Raw genomic sequence first — 20,992 nt, 5'->3', positions numbered from 1 at the left:
CTCCGTGACTGCAATCTTATGTCATAGCCGCTACGCATGGCAAGATCAATGTCGAATTCCTCTTGCCTCTGTAGTTTAAGGAATAACTCCACTGCCACTCGTGACGTGTTGGTCAGAACAAGCAGCATATTGGTCAACAGTGCAGGATCCATTCCTGCAGATCGAAGAGGCAGACAGAGCACGCAGTACACAAACCGTTGAAAGATGGCGCCAAATGCAGATGGAAGCACAGGGATTGCTGAGATGCGAAGCAATGCATCATGGGGTATTGGGACAGGACCCAGGATGCCCCGCAACCCCCTCCGCCTTCCCACAACTCTTAGTGCCAGAAGAGGAAGAGATGATCTATTGGATAGCTGCCCAGAGTGCACCGCTCCAAATACCGCTGTAAGTGTGAACATGCTATTGCACAGGCAGCTGACAGTGTGAACACACAACAGCAGTTTCCTTTCAGCGCTCTCTGAGTAGCACTGTAACTGCCGGCGATGTAACTTTGCCAGTGTAGACATACCCAGTGACTGTTACTGTAGATGTCCAAAAATGTAATAAAAACTAGAATTCAGCACATATTTGAGGTAACTCAGCCATGTGTGATCCCTGCAGCCAAAAGTCTCAAAATACTCAAATAGTTCTCTTTTCTCAAGAACTGTTAGAAACATAGCTTGAAATATAATCTCCAGTGTAAGTGTGAGAAAGACGTCATTAATCCAGACGTCAGTATTGAAGTACGCAGATATATTAAAGGTTTTATAAGCATACTGCCATCTTAATATATGCTCAACTCCTTTTAAGGAGATGGCAAAGGACACTCTCCATATCATCTGCCCTACAGAAAAAAAAAATGCTCTCCTTGTGGCAGATGGGATTTTGGGGGGGAGGGTAAGGGGGGTAAGAATAGAAACATGCTGTAGCCAAGTTACCAGTACCTTGATTGAGATTATGATGTCATAATTTTTCAGAGATATCTGGTGAAACTCCCCTCCTCCCCCAGGGCTTTTAAAAAACGAACAAACAAAATGCCTGCATTAACAGGATATTAGGCAAAACAACAATTTTTCTTTAGACAACTTAGCAAATAACACAAATATTCAGGGAGGATCAAGTCAGGCTAGTAAATTTTTACTGCTGTGAGAAATCAGAAATATTTGTAAATTATTACATGACCCTGTCAAGAAAATCCTACCTGATTCAAGGCAGGACATGTCTATTGTTTACCTCCTGAGAGTTAGGAACAATGCTAACAAATAGGATTTCCACATATTGTGGGTTCAGACATTCAAGCCAGAAATGGCACAAAGTGGCTTTCAACCAGCTAGAGATAGCCATTATAGAACTCCTCACCAATGGCAGAAAGCTAGTGGAGGCAGTGTAAATTAGAACTGCAAGGAAGCAGTACTAACTTACACTGAAGCTGTATTATGAAATTACCTAATATCACATACTATCTTCCATTTCAAACTTGCTAGTAAGTGCACCAACAAGAATCTGTGAAGGGACAGTAGCAACAGCTGACTCCTATTGGAATAAGATTGACAACTATCACAGATCTATTCCAACATCAGATATCTCCAGCAAGGAAAGATTCAACTTGGAAATAAATTTAGATTCATTTCAGAGCATGTAACATTTTTTTTTTAATAATTTAGAAAACAAAGAACAGCTTATGGTGGTAAAGCAACAAAAAAGATTTGATTAAACTGTGCACAGACAGACACCAACCCTACCTCTACTCTCTATAAAGTAATCCATTATATAAATGAGAACTTAGTATGTGTTCCAAATTTCCTGACAATCAAGCCACTTTTTATATAAAATATTATATAGTATCTCCCATACCAAAAGACCCAATGTGTTTTACAGAAGTCGCTTCACCCACCTCTGAAAAGCTGGTATGGAAACATGGTAGCCGTTCTGCGGTGGTTTTGAGGCGGGTGGGGCAGAGCAAAGATTACTAACTGAATCTATACTCCGCCTTACAAATTTCTACTCACCTGCTCACTTGGGACCAGTAAATTCTGGGGCAGACAATAGGAGACTAAGGTTTTCAGTCTCGTAACACAAAACCACAACCTGTAGCATATTTTGGAACCAGTTCAGAATTCATAGTGTTCTATAGCTGTGTCGTGGATGCCTTATAGAGCACTGTTCCATCCTGTGTAAAATAAAAGGGGAGAATGCAAGGGACTGTGCGATGCAGAGGACAGAGAGAAGCTAGCAAGAGTGGATCACCTTTCCCACACCTTTTTTCCTCACAGCACAATATCCCACAAACATACAGACAGTCTTCACCCTTCTTTCCCATAGATGTGCACAAACTAGGATAGATGGGCCAGACTGCATTGTCATTGGCATGATTCAGACAGCCTAGTAGATTTTCACCTGAACTTATATATGTGACAATTTTGCAAGTTTGGCATAATATGTTATGAAGTCATCCTAGCAGCTCCACAACTAAGGTTGCAATGACTTGTACAATTAAACCCAGGAGTACATTCTTTTATTAAAGAACATGAAAATGCATACAAGCAATTTTGCAAAGTGGCCTATTTCAAACTTTAGATGTCTGTAAATCTGTATAACACATATCTGAGCAATACTTAGAAAATGAAAGGCTTAACAATCATTGCATTTTTGAAATTTCCAGACAGTATACAGTATCTCAGGCTTCTATATAAATAATCCATATGAAAGCTAGTATACTTTTCCACACAGCTTCAGTTCCTGAACTGTACACAACACAGAAGTAAATTAAAAAAAGAAAGGCGCCTACTAATGTATTTGTGACACAGATATGCCCAGTTTTGCCCTGGCAGGTATATTACATCAGCAGTTCTCAACCAGGGGTCCACGCGGGGCTGAAGCCAGGAGGCGCGAGGCTGAATCCTGGCCCCCCGAGCCCTGATGCTCCCCGTGGGGCAGAAGCCCTGAGTGCATGGGCAGAGTTGGGGGCATGGAAGGCATTGCCCCCCCCCCCCCCCAACTGCAGCACAAGATCACGGCAGTCCTGGGGGCAGCTGAAAGAACTAACCATTGAGTGAGAAGTATTTTATAAGACAGGAGAATAACTTGTTAATAAATATAAGCTATAAAATGTGTTTTATGTTTTTCCTTTTACCTGTAACCTTTTGTTTTCAAATTCTTATCCTTGCTTTATTTGAATCTTTATCCCAAGCTCTGTTAAATAAACTTCCATTTGGTTTTACCTGTCAAAGCACCTCGGGCTAAGGAGAGTGAAACCAGTAAACTAGGGTGCACTGTTTCCAGAGGCTGCAGACACCAGGAGTCCACTGGGGTGTCAAGATGATAGGGAATGGGGGACTACAGTGTAACAGAGTGGAATGTGTAAATTGCTAGCCTGCAAAGAGAGGGCTGCTAGCAGGGCTCATGGAGCCTGGAGCAGAGTGCTTGCATTGCCAGTAGCTAGAGAGAGTTTCACCTGGTGGGCACAGAGAGGCCTCCCTGCCACTGTGAGCAGATGTTAGCGATTCATTAGGGACATTTCAGCTAACCCTGAAATGTGTCACAGTAGCATTGTCAACAGGATCTGCACCCAATTTATGAGCTAACCAAAGTTCACACTCAAGGCACTTACAAAGTATACTGATATACACCTCCTAAATATTCATAAGTAATAAGGTTGGACAGGAAAGAAAAAGGTTGTTTTGTTGTTTTCTGCTTGTTTATTTCAAGAGAGGGCAATAGAACAAAAAGCAGCACAAAATAAGCAAACAAGAAACATATGCCAAACTGACCAAAGCTCAGTTTGAGCATCTGTGCACAGAACACGGATTAATTGCAGCAGAAAAGAAACATACAGGAGATGAGAATTATGCTCATAGCACAAGGTAAGTAACATATAGAGCAGTCATACCCCTCAGAAAGAAATAAGGGTGTGGGGAATGCAGCGGTACAATTCCCCTAGGAACAGTGGGGATTAGCCTGGCATAATCCTCAATAAAGCAGCTGTTCAGTTGGAGTTGGCTGAATTGGGGCTGAGGAAATTGAAACAAGAACAAGAGTACCAAATGTGGAGAGCTGCAGAGAATGGGCAGTGGAGAAAATAGCCTCTGAGAGAGGAGCTGGAAATAGCCACAGAAAAATGGGCAGCAGCTGGATAGAAAAACAATTAAGAGTTGCAATCCTACTCAAATATTTGTTACTACTAATGTATCTCTTTAGTATTAAAAACATCACCTTACATAAAGGGAAGTGGAAGGAAACATGGCTTGAATAGTCAAGTAGTCATGAGCTCCATAACATAATTTTAAAAATAGCAGGAGGTAAACTGTTCACAAGATACTAAACAGGTCTTAGGTTTTGGTGACATCATAAGCACTGACTCATTAGGTCACCAAAACATCTTACTGTTTTTATATCCATAAGTAAATATCTGATATCGCCCTGTAACATTACCAGTTTTTCAACCTTGTAGAGGGTAGTGTGATGTAACATATTAATGATAAATTATTCCATACTGTTACAGAAAATGGTCAAATGCAAAATACTTCAATTTACTATATTATAGCAAAAGGGTTTTCAAAAGTTCAGAAATGTACATTTCATCAGGAGAAGTATACAAACTAACATTTACAGGAACACAGTCATTTTTAAATACAAATTAATACATGTGCTACTAATAACTCATGAAATTATAAAAAATTGAAGTAGTTTAATATACTATAGTTTTCATTTTTCAGTATTTATGGAGTTTACTTCTTGCATTTCCTTATAATCAGAAGTGAAACCAGACTGGTCAGTTTCACTTTCTTATCTATATACATTAGCCCAAAGACATGGCGTACATGGCAGATGATGCAGGGGAAAGTTTTTTGTTTTTTAGTATTGTAACTCTACTTTTTAAACAATTCCTTAAATACATTCTAACAAAAAAGTACGAAGTAACTAAAAAATGTCCACACACACACTCAGGAGCATGGATTGTAACGTTGTTTAAGCAACTTGATAATCCATGCACTTGAGTGCATTTGTGGACGTGTTAGAGGGGGAAAAAAAACCCAATGCTTTTGGTATGTACACACATCCTGAGCTCCATGAGGACAGCCCCCAATTTCCCAGGGGATTCTGAGTCCTTGCACAGGTTGATATATGCTCCTTGGAATTCTTACTGAGGTCATTAATCTTTACCTTCCAAACTAAAAGAAAAATTACTCCAGTATTTTAAATTAAATTTTTCCACTGAAAGGTAGCATTAGGTCTGCAAGTCTGAAGTAAGTGAGGTGTCAACAGACCACTTTTAAAAATCAGATGGTAGTATCCCCAAAACCAAGGGAGAATTAATATTGTTAGCAATAGAATCTGCATAAAAAAAAAAAAAAAAAAAAAAAAAAAAAAAAAAAAAAAAAAAAGATACTGGAGGTAGTACCTGAACTTGGGGCTGAGAGGAAGCGCCACAAAGTCAGATTCACTCAGCAACATTAAACTATAGCATTTTTCTGGCAAAGAACACTGGAGCAGAATAATGCAACACAAGATCTTCTCTTTGAAATACAAAATTTGGAGAATATCTGCTAAATGAGAAGCCAGGATTTAAAAAAAAAAATTAAAGGGTGCAGAACTTGGACAGCATAATAAAATTAACTAGGGTGACTAGACAGCAAGTGTGAAAAATCGGGACGGAGGGGGAGGGTGTAATAGGAGCCTATATAAGAAAAAGACCCAAAAATCGGGACTGTCCCTATAAAATCAGGACTTCTGGTCACCCTAAAATTAACTGAAACCAAGGGCAGATTCCAACACTAATGCAGGACACTATGGCTCCAGATTGTCAACTGGAATATTGGGGAGAGGGGGGAAGAGAGAGACAAGGAAGAGCCAGAAATGTAGGAGTGCAAGTTTCCCTTGAGGGAAAGTCTATTCAGACCTACTTTCTTGTATCAAAGTTCTGAACCTAGATGTGAAAGAAGATCCTAGCTACCTATAAAATAGGTATCACATTCCCATAAGGAAAGAGCCATAAAAATTTGCATGGACGAATCATCGTTGTCGTCATACTATATGATTAGGATAACCGACAATTCTGCTCGCTGCACATAGTATAAAGGAAACAGAATTGAAAGGGGCCAAAATACTATTTTTGAGATCTCAGGCCAGCGACAAAGGCTAAGAGAAGGGACTTCACTATTCTGAAATAAAAAATGTGAAGAAAAGATCAGAACACTTTTCTCTCCATCATAATTCAAGGCCACTTTTGATGGGAAATGAGAATTATTCTGGGATTTGACATCAGTGACCCTCATACTTAATACTTTCAAAGATAGTGCTTCAGGCAAGGACTTTGACACAGATGAAACTAAGGACTGAAACAGTATTCACTCCCTACAATATCAACCTCCCCACTTTATTGACATAGGCCCTTTCTTTCTTCCATAAGTGGAGAACTTGTTCTGTGTATTTTGCAACACATCATTTTTAAACAAAATGTAACCTTGGGTTATGTATTACTCGTGTGAATTTGTATAAATACTTAAAGAAAGTAATTAAACTAGTGCGGGTTTGTGCCATGACCCCACACAGTAATAATTCATCAATCCATTAGCACATGTTTTGGATAGGAACTGTAGGCTTGAGCTCATGCTCCCCGGCAGGTTATGGTATTAATGGTTTAAGTATCCACTGAAGACTTAAGGGGCTCAGGACCATGCTTGAATGGTACAATGTTTGTAATGTACTGGGCTGTAACAACTGGTCTGGCACATCTTTAATAATGGGATATTATTTCTGATGTGTTTGAGCACACACACCCCCATTCCAGGAGTCTCAGTTAGTGCTAGAAAAACCAGTGCCTGCACCCACTCAAGGAGAGAGTCTGATTTCAAATTGTAGCAGTACATAAGTGAAGTTTTCTAAAGGTCAGTTACTGAAGGCTGACCTCATAAGAGGATGTCCACGACATCCCTTAAGCAGGGGATTGGACTAGATGACTTCCAGAGGTCTCTTCTAACACTAACATTCTATGATTCTATGATTAAGCAGGGGTTCTCATACTGGGGTCAGGACTCCTGGGGGATCGCGAGGTTATTACATGGGGGTTTGCAATGTCAGCCTCCACCCCAAACCCCACTTTGCCCACAGCATTTATAATGGTGTTAAATATGTAAAAATTGTTTTTAATTTATGGGGGGGGGTCGCACTCAGGCTTCCTATGTGAAAGGGGTCACCGTACAAAAGTTTGAGAACCACTACTCTTAGGGATAGGATTGTAATCAGCGTTGCTAACAACACTGCTAATTTTTCTTTTCCTGTTGCCAATGAGAAAAGGTTTTGGTAGTTGCTCCAGACAAGAGGTTGGTCACTACAGCAAGGAGTAGCCATGGACCTGGTGTGCAAGAGGTTTAGCAACGGCAACTCACTCTGAGACCCTGAACATTTCACGACCGTAAGTAGGTTTTGCATGCTTCTTCCCAAGCCCTGATCAGAGATCCATTAGTCCTTACCACAGGAAACAAATAGTAGCAGGATATCTTAAGCCACTGGAAATTGTTTCCATGATCACCAGGTGGCAGAAGACTTGGTCTAGGTATCAGGGCATGTAGATGCTCCCATGCTCTTTCATTTTACCATTCCCCTACTGTGCTACTTTTAGGAGATATCCAGATTCAATAAAGTTGAAGTCAATTGGCCAGAAAATATCATTTGTCTCTTTCCTCATTGGCCCCTACCATCTGCAATAAGAATTTAGAACACGATGGAGGCACTTGTTAGCAAATCCAGTTAGGAATGTTGACCACTCTCTCGGTCTTTAACATTTTTTACCTACTCAAATTGGTAAAGAAATGGATCCTGATTAGTTCTGATGCATTGGGTAGTTGTTTTATAAAAAAAAAAAAAGTTAGATTTATATTAGTTTTTACTGCCGTTCATATTCTAACCAAAAAGTTTATGTGCCACACATACATACCCAATTAGTTGACAGTGGTCAGGTGCATGTAAAACTGACTGGTGGGGGAGGAGGGGGGGTGACAAGCCTCACCTGAATCCTTCTCTTTTGGGATCACTATTTTCTGGTCAGATTTTATCCTATAACAAAGAATGATTAATGCACAGCTGCTGACAGAAAATTCTCCATCAGCATCTGCATTTTTACCTCCAACAATCCCCCCTTCTCCAATCCCCGCATCAAGTATTTTAAAAAACCTAGGAAATTAATATGCAAAAAAAAAAAAATTACCTGTGAAGTAGTTAAGGTTGCTCTACATGCTCAACACAAATCCACAAAGGAAACAAAAAGTTAGCACACATAATTGTAAATAACTCTTCCACCTACAAGCACACAAATTACTATTACTACTACCACAACTACTAAACTTTAATTCTGCCACTCTAGGGTGCCACTCTGCCACCCTTCTACCACCCATCACCAAATTATCCTTTCCCTACAAAATCGACTACTAGTGTTGGGGGGAAATAATCTGGTACAGTGGTGTGTGCAGAAGGATGAAAGGGAGGGGGGGGGGGGAAGTGTTAAATTGCACTGCCTGGGCTCCCCTCCGGTATACAGAAATTGTGGTAATGGTAAGGTGTGAGCTTGTAGATAGAAGATTATTTACCATTAGGTGACTTACCTTTTCATTTCCTTGATTTTGTGGGTCATACGCTGTATGAGTAGAAAGCCCAATTACTTTATAATTTTTGTGTGTGTATTTATTATATTTTCAGGAGCAAATCTACCATCATTGCCCTCCCTCCCAAAACAATGGACACTGCCTATTTGTTGCAGAATGGTCTTTATTTGCTAAAAGTGCAGACTAATTTTTATGAGCAAGTCTTACAATAGGAATTTTTCATCTTTTCTTGGATTGCACTGATGTTGACCTTTTTATTAAAAAAATGAAAAAGCTGATTATAACTGATTTCTACAAGCTTGCATCATGCTGCCTGTATTTTTGGATGCCTACTCAAACACCAAAAATGTGGCTTCTTCATGATTTCCTTACACAATTTTTTTTTTTAAACCCAAGGAAGAAGACTGATTATAGCGATGCAACTGAAACATCTCTAGGGACAGAAAAACAAAGCCTAAAATGAGGGAAAAGAAAGTGAATGAGAGGAAATGGGAGACTCAGTCCTAGATCTATTACAGGAGAGAATTATTAAACGCATTCGCCAGTTAAATGAGCTGCAAATTCACCATATTAGAGAGCCATTACAAAATTGAGGAGTTAAGAATGGACACAAATATTAAAAAGCCGCTGAGCATAAAACTCTATAAAAGAAATATAAAACTGTTGCATAAGTGAAAAATACATTTAATCCTTATAATAAAAAGATTGTGCTAAAAATACTCAGATCAGATTTTCTTTCAACGGCACTCAAAGCAATAAACAAGTTATCCCAACATGATGCTCCACAGAGAATCAAGGTGGAGTAAGAGAACTCCAGACAGTGACCAAAAGTGAACTTTGTCCAATATTGACAAAAAGGAATTCGAGCCTGAGTCTTTTTGGTAAAACAGAAGAAAGACATAGAACAAGCAGCTAAAATTTGAGTTAAAAGAATTAAGATTGAGCTTTTTGAAGTTTAATTGTCCTTAGTATTGGGGAAGTACTTTTATAAAAAGAAATCTGAAAATAAATCAAATTATAGTCCAAAAGAGGGAATTTTGTAGATAGGGCATCCACAGAACACTCGTCATTAAAAAAAAAAAAAATCTAGACAGTAGCCAAATGAGAGAATGACTTCAAAAAATTCTGTCAAACTGAGGAACTCAAGAAAATGCATTTAAACACAAGTGACTGAAGGCACATTATGTGAACTTAAAAAAAAAAAAGAAAAAAAAAATCATCACCCAGAACAAGCAAAGGGCTACCAACAACAATCAAAATATTGAAGGTCACTCATCACATTCATGTACGTAATCAGCCAGTGGGTGCAGGGGCTTCTGCATAACTGCTACCCTAAGACTGAGAAGAAAAATAATTTTCCTCCATGGCATTCAGATATAAAGGAAGCATACGTAATGGTCTCTGGTAGAGACTGGACAGGTTAATCGGGGTCAAATATAAACCAACACCATACCATCCCTAACTTGCAGCCAAAGAGAATGCAAAAGTAATATATACAAACCATTTTTTTTTTATGAGTCTTAAAGACAGTATCCACAGTTGGCATTTTTAATGCAGCCACTTCAGTGGCATTTAGAGGTCGTATTCACAAGTATCATTGTCATCTGAAAGAAAACTAATCTCCATCACTCATATCACTTTCTTCTGTGAAATGTTCTTGCTTTGTCTCCTCGATGGACCACATCAGCTATTCTGTAGCCATCATTATTGAGGGAACAAATAGATGCATCTTGCTTTGTATTTCAAGGTGGTAAGATCCAGGCTCAACCTTGCCTTCTTTGGTAAGGAATTCCACAATTGAGGACTTCAACTAAGAACATCTAGGATCTAAAATGTCAGAGTGAACCCTGGAGTAAGAAACAGTTTCTAAGAAAGCCTGACTACAACTGATTGAAAACATTACAGTAATATAAGGACACCTCAAAGAAGATCTGGAACTGGATGGGGAGCTGGTATACACAAAAAAGATGTGAGGTGCTCATCAGTTTACATTGCACAAATGAGCCTTTTCATGATGGACCATCTGCCATTGCTGCAAGGTCTGTGACTTGGCTACCAGAAGCAGTATGTTGCAGCAGTTCAGCATGGAGGCAATAAAGACATGGATCGCTGTGGCTACATCTGGACCCAAAGAACGAGATGCAAAAAAGGCTGAAAAAGGTAAAATGCATTCCTGACTACAGCTTCTATTTGAATGCCAAGGATTTAAGATGATTACCCAGGTCTTCTCATCACCTTAACCACAGGAAGGCAAATAAATACCCTCTATAGAAGATGAGGCAAGAGCTCTTGCTAGTCCCTCAAAGCTAGTTCCTTTCATCCAGCAATGCTTCCATCTTGAGCTTGAGCCAACTATTTTTCATTCTCATACTTCTCTCATTCAGCCACTGGAACATCCAAGTATTAGTGCTGGCTATGTCTGATGAAGATGAGATCTGGAACTGGGTATCAACTTACTGAAGTCCACACATTCTCATGATCTCCCTTGCTATTCAGACCTATACAGAATAGAGAATGTGAGAGAACTGAACTCTGAGTGACACCAAAGGTCAGAGATCTTGGGGAGAAGGAGGAGCCCATCGTGATTTTAGGTTACCTAATCAAAAGAAACCAGGAAAGCCAGCTTTGTGCAACTCATCCCATTCCTGATAGGTCTCTTGAAGGCAAATCAACAGCAACATGTGACTAATGATATTGAAGACACATACATCTAGTATCAACAATTAAATTTGTCCTCTGTCCATGAGATTAAGGAGATACCTTCCAATTCTATCCCCATATCATAACCTGGTCTGATAAATACTAGCCAAAGCAGAAGAGAGGCGCTGCTGAAATCAGTTTGCTACCAGCTCTTTAATAACTTTACTCAAACTCAGACAGTGAAGATTAGATATATTGCAGTAGTTGACAAGATAATTATCAATAAACCCATCCTTCAATGCAAATTTTTTTTACTAGCAATAGTTTATTTAATGAACAATACAGTCTTTAAAAAATAAACAGATGCAAGATAGCAGATCATATCTACATAACTTTGCTAAAAGATTATCAGTGAGAAAAAGGCTGCTTTTTGGAGGTCAACTATAGGACACTGATCAAAGCAGCACAGAAAAAAAAAACCTATGGTCAGCAGAATTAATGACAATAAAAAGGAATCATATGTATATCAGGAAAAAAGGAACACTAGCAATAGTATTGGTCAATTATAAGCTTGAAATGGTAGAACTGTTGATAATAATGCAGAAAAGGTAGAAGAGTTCAATAAATATTTCTGGTCTGTTTTGGGGAAAAAGCTACCATATCATACCACATGATGATGATTGAAAAATATCTTACTGATATTTCATTATCAGCAAGTCCGGATAATTTGCATCCAAGAGTTTTAAAAAGAGCTGGCCTGATTTTTAATAAGACTTGGAACATCAGAGAAATTCCAGAGGACTTGAAAAAAGCTAACGCTGTCTTACTAGTTCAAAAGTGTCAACAAGATGACCAAAGTAATTATAGGTCTGTCAGACTGACAATTTTTGGCTAAATAATGGAACAGTTGATACCAGCCTTGATTAATAAAGAATTAAAAAAAGAGGGTAATTTAGTGAATGCCAATCAACACAAGATTATGTAAAATAGATCTTGTCAACATAACATGTGATCTTCTTGATGAGATTATGAGTTTGGTTGATAAAAGTATAGTCTTGATGCAATATACTTAGACTTCACATAAGGCATTTGAATAAGAAACTAACATGATTCAAAATTAACATGGTGAATATTAAACAGATTCAAAACTGGCTAACAATAGGTCTCCAAATGTAACTGTAAATGTGGAATCATCAAGTGGGTTTGTTTCTAGTGGGGTCCTATACAGATCAGTCCTTTGCCCTATGATATTTAAAATTTTACTTAATAACTTACATTTGTGCCATCTCCAAAGATTGGGAGGATGTGGTTTATTAAATAAATAAATAAAAATACACAAAAACCCTTGACCAACAGAATCTGAAGGGGCCCAGAGTCACTTCACTCTACACCTCTCCCTCTGCTCCAGGGCCAGTCACAGAAGCCAAACTGCCTCCTACAGTTTCCTTGCCAAGTGAGCTCTCAGCCCTTCCCAGGCATAACCTGAACACTTCCCAGCTGAGTCTGATAACTGAACAGTGCTAGCTGGCCCCAGGTCCTTAAAGGAGCAGAGCATCCTGTTACCATGTATTAACAGAGGAATATGAAGTTATATTATAGGGGTGGCCAAACTTACTGACCCTCTGAGATGCACATGACAATCTTCAGAAGTTTGAGAGCCAGGGCAGCCTGTCAGGGTGAGGCGGGGTGTGGTCCTCAGGGCTTCAGCCGCATGGGAGACACCTGCGGGGGTTTGGGGCTTCTGCCCTCTGCCCTGCTCCTGCTGAAACTCTATGCCCCAGCAGACACATCCCATTGGGGGGGGGGGGCTCTGAAAGCCCCAAGACTCAGCAGACATGCCCCACAGGGCTGAAGTCCCCAGTCCCCCTTCTCTGCTAAGCAGAGGTGGGGCATGGGGGGGGGGGTCATATACCCCCCAGATTTTTGCCAGGGTTTGCTTGCCCCACTCGATCACATGGTGCCACAGGGCTCCCTCCCTGCATGGCAGCTGCTGGAACAGGCAAGCTGGGAGTTGCAGCAGTGGGGCGAGGCAGTGGCAGAGAGCTGGGAGTTCCAGGGAGAGCCTCTGCTTTTGCTGCTGCCTCTCTCCACAGAGCTAAAGCAGTGGCCCCTTCCCACAGCTCCCGGCTGTTTGTGGCTGCCTCCCCAGGGAGCTAGCACTTGGGAACTGCAGGGAGGGCCGCTGAGGATAAGAGGGGGGGCATTCCTGGGGGGGGCATAACTCAAGCTGTTGGGGGGGGGGGGAGGACAAACCTTTAAATTGTGTCCCCCCACTCTCAACAGGCACTAGTCATCTCTGCCAGAAGCTCCTAGTCCCACCACCCTGCAGGGCAGAAACCCCGAGCCCTCCCCCCCTCCCAGTCTGATAGGCAGAGAATGAGAGGGGCCACCCCGTTATATTACTTCTTTGTTTGGCACTGGTGCGACCGCTGCTGTAATACTATGTCTAGTTCTGGTGTCCACACTCCAAGAAGGATGTTGAAAAATTGGAGAGGATTCAAAAGAGCCATGAGAATGTTTAAAGAATTGAAGACATGCCTTATAGTGAGAGACTCAAGGAGCTCAATCTATTTAGTTTAAAGAGAAAATTAAGCCGTGACTTGACATACAAACTGTACGTTCTTAAATGGGGAATCGAAATGTAATGATGGAGGGCTCTTCAATTTAGCATGTTTGGAACCAGGATATAGGCAGTCTTGTCTAACGATCAGAGCAAGAGTCAGCATCAGGAGTCAAACCAAGAGGTCAGAGCTGGAGTCAGAGTCAAGAATCAAGCCAGGGTCAGAGTCAGATTTCAGAGCTGATGGTCAAAAGTGAGGCATAGCAGCAGGAACCAGATATGAGTCAAGGAGCAGCAGTAAGGCAGGAACTGGGATTGGGTGCTGGAGTAAGGCAGGAGGAACCAAGAACAGGACTGGATGCAGATCACAGGAGACAAGCAAAGAGTGGGGTCCAATGTGGCAGCAATAGGAAGTCTGCTCAGTTGTTTGGACAATCCAACCAGGTCACTTCCTAGCTTAAGTCATGAGTGCAAGCCAATCAGGCACTCTAGGCCTTGGATGTACTGACAGGACTTCCTCTATGACCTGACCTTTCAAGATTAGTGAGGTGCTGCTTCATCGGTCTCTGCTGGTGGTGACAAGGGAGTGTCAGTGACCAAGGGTCCTCAAAGCCCCAGATTCTAGGCCCACCTCTTTACATAGCTGACATAAGGTATAACAAGATCCAATGCCTGGAAGTTGAAGATAGACAAAGTCAGGACTACAAACAAGATGCAAATAATTTTAACAGTGAGGGTAATTAACCATTGGAACAACTTGCTAAGGGTTATGGTGGATTCTCCATCACTGGAAATTTTTAAAATCAAGATCAGATGTTTTTCTAAAAGATATATTCTAGTTCAACCACAGTTATTGGACCTGAAGCAAGAATTAATTCAGGGAAGTCCCATGACTTGCTTTATGCAGCTCAAACTAGATGATCACAATGGTCTCCTTCTGGCCTTTTTAAAATATATATGAATGAATAGTGAGAAAGTGTTTAGGATGAGATGGGTGAAGAGTCTGTATCCATCATCAAAAGTTGACTACAAAGTAGCACTAGTAATCAAATAATAATCTTCCCATGTAAATTTAATTTGTCACAACACTGCTCCTAGACCACAACAGTATACCTAATAGTCAAGCTGTTAGATGACCAAAAGATATGCAAGTCTTTTGGTGACCTTCTCAGTAGTTCAATTTGTATATTGCAAACATACTGTTCAAAATGCCAACGAAGTCATGTCACACAATTTCTTACATAATAGAAGAGTCCTGGTCTAAGCAGAGATGCTCTTTTTCACCAGCTGAGCTGCCAAATAAAACACACAAACAAACCTATTCCCATTATTAATCTGACAGACAAGAAGAGTTTCCTCAAAGCCATTACAGCCTTTCATGCAATCCATATTTAGAAAATAAACAATAAATATTAAATATTCATACTACATTTTAAAGTGTGTATTGTATTGTATTGTGCTGCCACCACCAGCAGTGCAGAAGTAAGAATGGCATGGTATGGTATTGCCAGCCTTACTTCTGCACTGCTGCTGGCAGAGTGCTGCCTTCAGAGCTCGGTGCCAAGCCAACAGCCGCCACTCTCTAGCTGCCCAGCTCTGAAGGCAGCGCAGAAGTAACGGTTGCAATATCACGATCCCGCTAAAATAATTTTGTGACGCACCCCCCCTCACTCAACTCCCTTTTGGGTCAGGACCCCCAATTTGAGAAACGCTGATTTCCCCCCATGAAAGCTATATAGTATAGGGTAAAAGCACACAAAAGACCAGACTTCACAGGGGGAGACAAGATCGCACAGTCCATGACGCGTTTTCCATGGCCATGGATTTGGTAAGGCCCTAGGTATAACAACAATATATTTTAAAAGTCAAAGTAAAAAGGCTAAAAGCAATAAAGTTTTTTTTTTTTAAGTCAAAACAAGAGTGACTGAACAGAGTTTTTTTCATTTGTAAATTTTAAAAAATCTAAGGTAGCTTTTATGGGATAGTGAATCAGTTTAAAAAAAAGTTTGCATAATGATGACACAACCCTAATAGTAGTACAGCATTTTATAATTTCTAAAGTTACCTATAGCAATGAGTGCTCCACCAGCAAAAATCACAAGTAATCTTAACAAATTTTTCACCATTTTGAAAGCATTATGCAGAAAGGAGGATGCCAAAACTGGCATGAACTGAATTTCTACTGCAGAGAGAACATGCTCAGGAGAAGACTATCACAAGGCAAACAAGGTCATGTGATTCTGTGGTGACAATCAAATCAGTAAACAGTTTCACATCTAAGAGGATATATTAAATATAATAAATAGACAAACTCCTCACAAAAGTCACCAATACTATTTAAAAGGTAGAGGAGGTTATTTAAAACAAAAACAAAAAAAAGTAATGATATCCACGTTTAAAACCTAGAACAATCCAACTACCTGGATAAGTTATACCATTCTCTGGCATCCACCCTTCTGCGATTCCAGATCTTATTATTCAGAACCAGACATAATGTGAGAATAGGAGATCCCAACATCAAATATCATTAGTGGTGTTGTCCCTTTTGAACTGTAGCAGCTCATCAAAGTCCAAGGCCATGGGAATGTTCTAATTGGGGGCAGAAATTGACAATAGAGTCCCATATTTTCTTTGATGCAATCTTATTTATTTACAAGTAATGTGCAAAGTCCTACTTCTCCAAATGCAGGAGGAACCAGAAACACAAGAATAGTTTCTTAGCTTACAGTCCCAAACCTCTTAAACCTTTCCTCCCGCACACACACTACCCCAAAACAATACTCAAGTAAAAGCCCCTCAACCCACCTAGCCTAAAACTCCTTTTTAGTTGGGGGTTTGTGATTAACTTCTCCCTACAGTTATGCTAACTGATGTGCGCATTCAAACCCATCACCCTCACTGAGGTTTTTTAAACTCAGCCCACAACAAGGTTTCATCCAGCTCAGTCATAACAATATGTATTGTGTTCTCTTATGAGCATACCACACTCCATACCTAGCTCAGGATGAAAAGTGTAATGGAGTTCAGCACATACCACAAATTTTTAATAAACGGGGTGGAAGAAGCTGTCAAATGGAAAATGTATACATATATCAAAAGACAATTTATTAAAAAAAAAAAAAAAAAAAACACACATCCTGAAGGGTTTGATTATAAACTTAGACCAAGTAAAGGTTGGGTGATGTTTGAGAGAAGGGATATGTAGGGGCATCACAAGGCATGGTGTAAAAACCTGTCTAGGCCTAAATTTTGTTTTAAAAAAATATTTACATTATGTGGTGTTCAAGATTTTCAATGAAGACCTTTGTTAAATGTTGTTCTGTAGCATACACAGTCCAACCAATAAAGAACAGGGTGGGTGTGTAAGAATTTAAATTATCCTGTCTAGTTTCACTTTCTAAACTGAGTGAAATGCAATAGATTAAAAAAAAATATGAAAGATAAATCAGAAATTTAATCCTATGTTAATATTCTAACAAGTCAAAAAGAGGTAAATATATATATATTTCATTTTAATCTGATGAACAAATCTCTTTCACCACTAATGCCAAGAAGAAATAAATACATTATCTGGTTGATGACAAGTCATTTTTAACCAAAGCATAATCTACACAGTTCTTGGATATTTTATTGTGCAATCTGTAATAATCTGATTCTGCAAACTTTAACTCTTGTATGATTAGTACATTGTCTATTAAACATGATAAATTCTGAATGATCTGTTAGGTTCCTGGTTTATCTGTCACTGGAGGAGAGGGTGTTTCAAGAGTTGGGAAGGGGAGGGGGAATAGTGGCTAGCTGGCCCATATACCAGGCATTCCTCTGAGATTGCAAAGAATAGTATTGTCTTAAATTGAATAGGCAGCTGTCTCTCTGCCCCTTTAGCCAGATTCTACAGTTTTAAATAGTGGTTTAAAAGAGCAGAAGGTGACAATGATGCAGAAAATGGGAATACACAGAAACTATATAGAACACCAGCTTTAGAATTGTCAGTGTATTCTTACAGTAGGATCAAGTCTTAGTTTAACAGGAGATATAAAAAGAATATTGTTGATTGTCTTATACTGTACTTTGCACATTCCAAATTGATGTTTAATATTGTATATACAATAATAAAAATAATTGGCTGTCTTGGGGCTCTCTATAATTTTCTTGCTATAAAAGTTAAAATATGGTTATGGATAAGGAAAAGTGTTTTCCTTTTAGAAAACAATCCAACTTTTATTTTAGTATACATATAACCCTACGATATGCATCCGAAGAAGTGGACTGTAGTCCACGAAAGCTTATGCTCTAATAAATTTGTTAGTCTCTAAGGTGCCACAAGTACTCCTGTTCTTTTTGCATATAACCCTTGGTGGCCTGAAAACTGCAGTGTTCACAATTTAACAGAATATGCAACATGCAGTACTATATAACTCCATCAGACCTGATTAATGTCTCATGGGCTTCCACTCTCACACATTTTCCATCAATCTGAATTTCTCTGCCTAATCCCCTATTGCTTCCAAAATACCACAAAGAGGTTCAAGACACAGTGGCTACCAAGTACACAGTAGCAGATCTGAAGCAAATCAAAATAAAAATGGAAATGTTTTCTGAAGAAAGCTAATAATACATTTCCATTGTAACACAGTATTTAGATATACTGTGCCAAAAATAACTTTATGAAAGCCAAATAAAAAGCATTAGCAAAAAGTACATAGTCACTTTTTTATACACATCACAAATCACTTTGCTCATCCTTTACAAATCAAACTGATGTTAACAAGACTACCTCTAGAATAATACTTTAACTTTAAGACTTAGTACTTTGCTTACTCAAATACATTACTAGGACATTTCACTGTATAATCCTGAGAAGTCATTGTCAAGAGGTGAAAAGATTCTGTACTGAGCTACCCAGAATATTGAATACATTTGTCCCACATTTCACTGTTGAGAGTCAATGCTACTACGGACACAAAAAAATTTGCAGGATCATATCACCTTTAACCTCTTGTTCTCTCAATTATTGTAGCAAAAATGAATTAACACACATCCAGATACACCCCAACAAAGAGACAGCATTGCCTACAGAGGATTTATAACAAAAACTAAGCTTTTGGCAGATCTGCAACGTAGAATTCATTCATTCATTTCAATGCTAACTATATTTAACTAACCAATAAGCAGTACAATGTTCTTTGCATTCCTCCACCCCAATAATCAATATATCTTATTGGCTTTAAATTATTATTCTGATACTGCAACTTCACCGCTCAACTTCAGAATCTCCACTCGTTCTGAGGTTTTTACAGGACCTCATTTCTTAATATTAAAAAATGTATATAGCAACAAATGTATCATGGCACTTAATAAATTTCTCTCACTTAAAATAAAAGCAGCTTGTTAATTTTAAATACTGTTTCTCCATGTACATTGTCTGCATAAGAAATGTCTTCACTATAATCCATTTCACACATTCCCTTTCACCTTCATCATAAATACCTTCAGCATAAATACTATGCATTGCATAGAAGATGTTAAGCTATAACCATGCCACTTCTTTTGTTCTTCTAATTGACATACAATAGTTGATCAGAATTTGTAAGTCCATCCCTGTCTACACTAAAGAGTGTTTCCTATTTCCACAGCATATACCGTCAAGGTTAGAAATTCCATACCAATCTTTGTCCTCTCACTGCTTTTGCGCTCGTGATAACAGAAGTGCAAGGATGCTGTAACACAGTTTTCAACCCTCATTCTATACATTCAGAAATAATATATTTTCTTACATCCTTAAATACTACCAGTGGTGGATAAAATCGTATTTTTAAAAGGCCCTTCCCATATTAGATTTGTTTGTTTATTTGTTACAACTATGGCCTACCGAGGCATGTCTCATATCTGTATTCATATATTGATGCAACTGCTGTTAATGTCTCCAGTGCTTAATGTGACAGACACCAGACAGATTCTCCATCCATCCTTACCCATACATGTATATAATATACAAATATGATATGGATGTGTGTGTATAAGAAAACAAAAATCTATTATAAACTTTGCTGTTTCAACATCAAGTGACAAATATCTGCTAATAATATTGTGTATCCTCTTCTAGTAAGAGAAACTAAAAAGCATAATCATGTGCCTATAAATTTAACTTCAGAGTAGAAAAGCCAAGGTGGAGAGTAAGACTGCTGGATTCCAGCATTGAACAGCACCTCTCATCCGAACGACCCAAAGTGCTTTTATGCAGCAAAACCCATCCGTCACTGGTAGTCCGTCTGCAACCAATCGGGGAATTATCTAGCAACGGGATCTTATCTTGCTGTAGCCCGGAAGGTTCCTCCCTTGCCCCTTAGCGCTCATCACCCTTATGTCACCGGTTATTACCCGTTAACGGGCACACACAAATTACACTTCTCCCCTAGCTCCGACGCGACCAATCCCGAATGGTCCCACTCGCTTTCCGGCCCCAGTCGCCATCCGCTAAGGGATGCGCCGGCGAAGAATGCCTTGATATTTCTAGCTCCCCTGGCATCCCGCCCGCCCTAGGCCCCCGTCCCCAGTGCCCCGCGTGGAGACAAAGGACCAGCCATAAATAACAACAACACAATAGTAAGGCGGCGGGGCCCGGCGGGGGGCAGGTCTAGACCATCTGAGCCTCGCGGGTGGCTCTCACCTGGAACGTGGCCGAGCCGGCGGCGGCGGCGGCTCCTCCCCGACGGGGCGAGTCAGACGGCGGGGGGGCCGGGTTAACGCCTGCGGAGAGAGCGCCCCTGCGGCCCCTCAGCTGCAGTCAGGGCTAGCGCCGCGGGGCCCGGCTCAGCCGGCTGCCCATCGCGTGCGGTCTCTATGGTGACTGCCGGCCTGGGAGGGAGCCCGCCGGGAGGGGTGACTAGTGCCGAGGGGCAAGGAGTGCTAATGGGGTACTGCGGGGCCCGTGCCCCACCCCAGCAGGGTTAACCCCTTCTCTGCCGCCTCTCCCATGCCTGCTGCAGTGCCCGCTGGACCCGACTGGTCTCGCTACCGTCGCAATAAACTCCCCCCCCCCCGCTCCGAGCGCTAACTAGCCTGCTGTCTCTGAGAGCACCGCCCATCTGCAGTCATGCTGGACGCTGATTTGACGGCTACCGAGCTTCCGCCCGCCGATTGGCAGACAGGATTATCACTGATGATGAAAGGAGGACGTGCCTTGGAAATACCGCTGTCTTCAGGTTTG

At 40.3% G+C, this 20,992-nt stretch overlaps 1 protein-coding gene across 8 annotated transcripts in view; it reads right to left on the bottom strand.

Annotated features, from left to right (window-relative positions):
* The window catches only part of TTBK2 (tau tubulin kinase 2), a 314,450-nt gene that overhangs the window by 221,466 nt on the left and 71,992 nt on the right, over positions 1-20,992 (bottom strand). Inside the window, exons 1-2 of one of the 8 annotated variants that reach the window (XM_065595340.1) lie at positions 20,453-20,809; positions 1,992-2,152 (exon numbers count right to left, since the gene is read on the bottom strand). The exons of 3 other annotated variants lie outside the window; for them this stretch is intronic. The gene's annotated coding sequence lies outside the window, so the exon portion shown is untranslated. Of the gene's footprint in view, positions 1-1,991; positions 2,153-20,452; positions 20,818-20,992 lie in introns of those variants that run through there. 4 more of the 8 variants (XM_024106631.3, XM_024106629.3, XM_042849429.2 and 1 more) reach the window with 4 other exon arrangements.

Source organism: Chrysemys picta, chromosome 4 (genome assembly GCF_011386835.1).
Source record: "Chrysemys picta bellii isolate R12L10 chromosome 4, ASM1138683v2, whole genome shotgun sequence".
In the NCBI taxonomy this organism is placed as follows: Eukaryota; Metazoa; Chordata; order Testudines; family Emydidae; genus Chrysemys; species Chrysemys picta.
This window is presented reverse-complemented; position numbering and strand designations above follow the sequence as displayed.